Below are 7,651 nucleotides of genomic sequence, written 5' to 3' on the forward strand. Positions count from 1 at the left end.
TAGAGGCTCACCTTCAGGCAAGTAAAGCTTCTAAAATCTTGGCTCAGCATATGAGCACCTTGAACATCCAAAGCCAAGGACTTTCAGGTCCAGGCAAAATACATGGAACTTTAGACCATCATCCCCAGGGTGACTATCTGAATGACAAGAGTGCCCCAACCAAATGGGCTGGCATCTGTAGTCAGGATCAGCTTCTGCAGCTGCTCTCCCTCCCTCCCTTCCTCCCTCCGTTAAATGGAGAGAAATCTGCTACCACCATAACTCCCTCTACATCAGGTCTGGAATGAACACCTGAATTCTCACCTTTGCTGGAATGGGATCTTGGAATGGAAGCAGAAGCTACAGAAAGGACTGAGAGAGAAACCACAACCACCAGACCAGTTTATGGCCCGACACCATAATGCCCATAGCTGATGTCACTTGAGACAGCCAGGTTGTATCCTGCCATCAGATGAGAAAGAGCATGCCTAATAGACACCAGTAAAATTAGCTAGCGATACCCCAGAACACTTTGACGTCAGCCAAAACTCTTGAGAAAGAAGCTTCTCCTCCTAGATGAAGCCTCTCAAATTTCTGCGTGCTGGCAGAATCTTGCCATGCCGTGGGAACCCGAACAGCACCAGACATCCCCATACGTAAACTACTCTTGAAAAGGACATGAAGAACTACTAAGCAGCTTGGGAGATGCTTTTCCTCTTAATTAGACAATATAGAAATTAGCAACTTCCTGTCCTTCAATCAATTAAAAACATCTTCAAACCTATCCAAAGGGACTATCTGTCAAAGAAAAGAATAAAGAAAATGTATTTTATATTTAAAGCATACAGTGGAGTCACATCATACGTGCATTTAACTCACATGAATTCAAGTATACGCGCTGATGAAAATCCAAGTTGCCTGCACCCATAAATCCCTCTTGGCTCTGATCTCTAAGACAGAACAGGAAGTACAACAGAGGTTCCTTGTGTGAACCTGCATTGCTGCTGCTTCTGTGACTTGTGAGCAGGTCCAGCACCAGGCATGACTGGGCACCAGCCTGCCCCAGGCCCGCAGTGCCCACCCACATGTGCCACCTACCTCTCCCACTGCAGTGAATGCTGGCTGCACTGCTCACGCATGCCTACCATCAACCAAGATGGTGGTGGGGGCTTCCCTAAGGGGTTGATGCCTCCGCCGCCATGTTGGTTGATGGTGTGCATGCTTTGATGGCCGCCCTGGCTACCCTCTGGCGACGGTCCTGCTTGTGAGGTCCTTTTTCCCAGCTCTCAAGCAAAAAGAGGAGGGAAAAAAGAGCTGGCAGAGTGGAGACTGGAATAGCGGGAGAGGTCGGGTGAAAGGCATATCTAGAAGCTAATCCACACATTACAGCCGAGTCCAGGCTGCGAGGCAGAAAAATGCTGGGTCTCTTCCTCCAATGAAGTGGGAATAGGAGTGTGCAAGCTGGGTGAACTGCCTGGTACATGAAGGTAAGGGGTAGAAGCTGTAGGGCTCTGCGTGCAGCTATACAGACACTCGCTCCTTGGTTACAGGGAGCAAAGCCCCGGCTCCAGTTCAACCTGCCTCGCCAAGCTTGCCTCCCTAGTGACAGCCACTTCCCTCACAAATGGAAAATGGTTTCCTAGGCACTGGGGCCTCTCCCACCACCTGCAAAGAAGATGGGAAAACCTTACAGGGGCTGAAGGGGGGATTTTGACTATGAAGGGCTCATCTACTGTGTCTGTGTGCTACTTGAATCCCTTGTAATTAGCGTGGTTCACATGACGTTGCAGGCAAGCAGAAGCTATCGTGCAGTTTTCCCCTTTAAATCCATATTAATCCAATGCGCTGATAATGTGAAAAGGAAAGGAAAAACCGTCTCAGCTATGCTGCATTCCTACTTGTAGGTGCTTTGCTTCAGTGTTTTTTTTTAGTGGGCGGACACTCTTATGCCCCATCACCTGCTCCCTCTCTCTCTGCCACAGCCACTGCCTACTTTGCCTTTCACTCACTCCCCCCACCCCCGCCATCTGCTTTCACTCAGGCTTGGACAATGGAGAAGGGGAGGGGGTTCTAGTCAGTTTCATTTTTACTTGTCAGTTGCACACTGAGGCACTCTCCTGGCTTCAGCCTTGAAACAGAGGGAATAAGCATGTAAAATTAGAGGGCGAGGCCACAAGGAAACTGCAACACCAGTCCTTCGCAGTTGAACGCCTACTTGTGTGAATGGAAAACAGCAGATTGAAGGCTATCATTGAGCAAGAAGCGTGGACCTTGAAAATCTATTATGATTGTAAAAGCAGCATCTTTAGTATGAAGTTAGGCTCCCGTGTGGATAAGCCCTGTGTGTGATTTTCATCTTACATGCTGACTTTAGGACATAACTCCCACGTAAGATGTGACTCCACTGTACATTTCATTTAATGCTGAACTGCCAAGATGTAGGCAGAAAAACAGAATAGCATCTGAGGTTGTAAGTGGCATCATGTGCAAGCCATAGCCAAGGTACACATTTTGCATGGAGAACTAAGCTCTGTTGAAAGTGCATATTCCTGGGGTACCTTAAGCCAATTAATTTAAACCCTGATAAAAGAGAGGCAACTGTGCCTTTTTAATGGCTAAGGGTGAAGCCCCATGAAACTAGAAAAAGGGTAAGCCCATCTTTTAGTTTCATCCACCAGGGTAACACTCAATCATCCTCCAGGAAAGCCCTCAAACTCCTCATGGATTCATGAGGTAATTATATTTATATATTTATTTACAGTATTTCAAACTATAGCTATTTAGAAGAGCCAACAGCTCTTGCAAATACTTCCACATATGAGTGTTACAGGGCCTCCCTCTAGAGGGGAAAAAAACACTTTTTGAATCCTCAAGGGGGAAAAAACCTCCTGATGGATTCTTATTTATTTATTTACAGACTGAGGCCCTCTAGAGTAGCCAACCGGCTCTTCTGCTGTTGCTTTGGAAACACTCCCTGGGCCCTGACCCTTCAGGTCTAGGGGAGAGAGAGTCAGCTGTCTAAGGCCACATTCACACCATACATTTATTCTGCTATTATTCCACTTTAAATGGCCATGGCTTCTCCCCAAGAATGATGGGAAGTGTTGTCTGTCAAGGGTGCTGAGAGTTGTTAGGAGATGTCATGCCCCCCTCAGAGGACTCGTCCGAGGAGGAAGAGGAATGGGAGACCACAGACCCAGGAGAGGGGCCAAGCAAGCAGACAGCTCAGGATCCTTTGCCAGACCAGGGACAAGCAGCCCCTGAGGGAGCCCGCCTGTCAGAGTCGGGAAGCGATCAGGAGGCTGCCCCTTCCTCAGCTGAGAGAAGATGCCAACAGGTGTTGCAGCAACAAAGGCAATCAGCTCGATTAAGGAGCAGGAGAGGTCACAAGAACACAGGCTGATTGTAAGCACCTGGCCTCGAACACAGAGCATAAAAGACTGGAAGGAAAGGAAGACTTCCTGCTACAGTCAACATCAAGCCTTGCTGCAGACATTGCAGGCTCCCCTGTTGACCCGTGCCTTGGACCCTACCCTGCCTGATCGGATCTCTTGGTTTCTGGAACTTTGGACCACCTTAAGGACTCGACTCCCCTGCATCCTCCTTCAGTGCTTCCCAAACGGTAAACACGCTGGCTGGCCCTTGGTTCCTCCAGCCTAGCAGATTTATGGTCTGGCTGGGGTCTGGTATCTGTTAATTAGGTGATAGCCGCTGTGAACCTACCATGTTTGACAGGAGACTCCTATTCCCCTGACAGAGGTCCAATTCTCAGAGTTCCCTGGGAAGAGGGGTTGACTGTTAAACCACTGCAGGGGTGACATTGTGCTGGGACCATCAAGGGGCAAGTTTTTCCACCCGCCTTGCCTCACCCCTCGCCTGGACCTTATCCAGAGGAGCTGCAGACTGAGAGGTACTGCTTCAGGGGTGAGTCTGTGCTGGGACCATCAAGGGGCACGCTTTCCCACCTGCTTCACCCCCTCACTCTTGCTCTTAGTGACATTTTTCTGGGGACTGGCCTTTGCCAGGAAAATGAATGCTTTTGGTTAGCTGTTGTTGCTTTTTAGAAACGCTAGGATTTTAGTTTGATTTTTTGTAAATTGTATTGTTTTTATTTGTATTTTGTATTTGTGTTTTTTATTTGTGTGTAAGCCGCCTTGGGGGCCTTTTTGGCCAAAAGGCGGCCTAGAAATAAACTGTAACATAACATAACACTCTTGACAATAGTGGCTTTGTGAGAACAGGAGTTTCCTAACAACTCTCAGCACCCTTATCAAACTACTGTTCCCAGGATTCTTTGGAGGAAGCCATGCCTGTTTAAAGCAGAGTAACAGTGGATTGAATGTATGGTGTGAATGTGGCCTAAAGGGAAATGAGACTGATATTCTAGCACCTTCACGGAGAGAAAGGGTGGGAAAACTCCTCAGCTAGAGGACTACTCTCATGTCTCTGCCCAGATTGCTCACATCCCTGTCCGTCTGTTATGAGGAGAAAAGTGTCTACCCTCTCCACAGGGGGAACAAACAAACAAACAAAACAGGAATTCGTTAAGATTCCTCAGCAGAATCTCACCCCTTATGTTTCTGAGGGAGGAGGGAATGGACACAGCTAACCTGACAATTGGCAAGGTTTGAGGGAATCGCCTTGTAACCCCTCAACAGAGAAGGAACACACTGGATCTTCATAATCTCGCAATATGGAAAGCTTGTGGGAAGACAAATCAAAACACTGTAGGCAATTTGGCAAGAGCAGAAGAAACAAACTTCAGCACCCACGGACAGGGATGGGGATGAGGACTCAAGGCTCTACAGCAGCCTTTCCCAACCTTTGGGTCCCCAGATGTTGCTGGACTACAACTCCCATCAGCCCCAGCTAGCATGGCCAATGGTCAGGAATCATGGGAACTGTAGTCCAGCAACATCTGGGGACCCAAGGTTAGGAAAAGCTGCTACTGCAGGCTGTTCCTCAATTAACTACAAAATCCACCTGGACATAGCCGGCAGGGGGGGAAATGTAGGTGCATATCCCAACTCCTTCCCTGAAAACTCATAGCAGAAGCAGCCTCAGATTTCTTACTGGCTGGTTCTACATGAACTGGGGAAAAACCTGCTAGAGGAGAATCCCATATAATGAATGTTTGAAGGAGATCTGTGGGATCTCCTCCTCTTGTGATGTTTAGATCCAAGTTGCCTATTGAACGTATGTCTCCTGCATGTTGAAGATATCCCCCTGTCAGACTAGGACAAATTGGAAGGGTGAAACCCCTTAATCTCCTGGGAATATATAACCTCTAATGAGGATACAAATTTAGGAAAAACACCTGCAGTGCAGAATACTGACACATCAGAAAGGTCTGGGTTATGCACCCCTCCATGCTGATGATAGCACAACTGATTCATGACTGAATCAGAAAAGTTATAATGCTTTGTAGGCACCCTCAAATCTAATTTAGCCTTTATTAGGGTTAGCCCATCCAGCTTTCCAGATGGCACCAAAAGCTTGAGGAAAAGAAACTCAGAGCTTGGAAAAGTTACTTTTTAAAACTACAACTCCCATCAGCCCCAGTCAGCATAGCCACTGGATTGGGCTGATGGGAGTTCAAAAAAGTAACTTTTCCAAGCTCTGAAGAAACTGATAGGTTTACCAGAAGTGGAGGGGAAAGCCTTATCGGTGCCCATAACTGGTGACTGAGAGGGAGCATCCTGAACTGAAATTTCATCCTCAGTCAGCTGCAAGACCCGCTGGTAAGGGCTGACAAATTTCAGAAGCAAACAACCTTGACTGAGGCTGAACCACAAATACTTATTTCTCCTCAGCAGGTTTAGAGGGTGAATGATGAGAGTTAGACAGTGCTCCTCCTTCCCTTCAGAGGACTGTTGAAAGAAAAAACATTATCAGCACCATCTGACCCCTTAGCACTTTTAGTAGCTGGCTCCATGACAGGATAAGAGCTACTGGAACAGGGGGAGGAAGGAAAGCCCACAGAACTGCTACTTGAGGGAAATTGGTGGGATCTTTTTCTCTTATGCCTCCTGGAATGGTGCCTACTCTTTCCTTTATGGGCTTTCTGTGAAGCGGACCTCCATCTCCTGTGTTTACCATGAGGGAGAAACTTGAAGAACACTCCCACCACAGACATAGGAAGCAGCGTTACCCGCCCAATCTGCAGAATGAGCACCAGCCACTGTCGGATACGGAGGTGTTGGAGTTCTCATGGACCATTGTGACCAAGACAGCAACAGGAAAACCCATAAAAGCTACGGCGTGGGTCTCCCCTGCACAGCCCAAAAAGGCGGGAAGTAGCCAGCTGCGTGCAAGATCAAAGAGGCAGCCAAGGCAGCAAGAACTGGAGTCTCTGTACTATGCGAGCCAGACAAAAGGGGGAAGCCGCCAAAACACAGTCAAACGACAGTGGTGAGGGGGGGAAATGTGGGAAAGGTGTAAGGCAAGTGGGAGGGGAGGAAGACACAAAAACATCTCCCCCCCCCGACACACACCAAGGAAGAGGAGGACACTGGCAAAAAGAAAAGAGAGAAACACAGAAATAAAGGCTCAGAAGGGAAGTCTAGAAAACATGGGAGGACCCCGACTGTCATCAACCACAGGCAGGGGCAGTCTAGTGAGAGGGATGACTTCTCCTCCTGGCGAAGAGGCAAAAGGTTTTAGTGGACCCTGCCATTTTCTTCCAATAGGAGGTGTCATCCCCATCAAGAATGTCATCCATCCTCCTCAGACCAACTTTATTTCACTTCACTGATTCCCAGAGGCATTAATCACACATTTTAATAAGGGCTGGAAATTTGCTATTTGCTGCCATGCTCAGTAAATTCTCTTTATGAGGCTGAAGACAGAGCCTGTAATCTCTGCATGGAAACATGTGCTCTGCCAGTGACCTATGGCCCAGCAAAAGCAATGATATTGTATCTTTTATTAGATGTTACTGGGGACATGTGGATCATCAGCATCCCCACCCCACAAACCTAGCATATGTAGTTCACCAGTCACATTTTTATCTCTATACCTGCCAAATTTATCCACCAAATAGCCAGTAGGAAGGGACCCAAAGGTGGCTCCAATTGGAAATAACGCCATGGAGATAAGCATCATGGTAACTTTAGAAGCTGGGGGATCCATCCTTTGTGATATTGTTATGTTATACAATTCATATCGGAACTAGGAGAGAAGTACATAATGCTTGACATTAAGACCTCTCCAGATATCATGTGGCAACAAAAAAACTGAGAGCCTATAACCAAGTGAACACTAGGTAGGGAGTTGCAGTCAGTCCTAGATGCACAATGGAAATGCTGATATGATGCATTATTTTATATTATTTATTTATTTATTTATTTGATTTATATTTATTTATTTATTTATTTCATTCCATTTCTATACCGCCCCTAGCCAATGGCTCTCTGGGCGGTTCACAGCAAGGAATAAAATACAATACAGTAAAAAAGAATATAAATCAATCAAACAAATAAATAAAGTCTCTTGCTAACCAGTTTTGAATCATGTTATTTTGTATGTTCAGCATCTGCACTCCTTTTCAGAAAAGACAAAAAAACCTGCACATTTCTGTTTGCCCAGAAACTCTGTAAAAAGGGACATTTTTTATATCTCACCCTTTCTCCCAGTAGGAGCCCAGGGTGGCAAACAAAAGCACTAAAAACAC

The sequence above is a fragment of the Rhineura floridana genome, chromosome 1 (assembly GCF_030035675.1).
Source record: "Rhineura floridana isolate rRhiFlo1 chromosome 1, rRhiFlo1.hap2, whole genome shotgun sequence".
Lineage (NCBI taxonomy): Eukaryota > Metazoa > Chordata > Lepidosauria > Squamata > Rhineuridae > Rhineura > Rhineura floridana.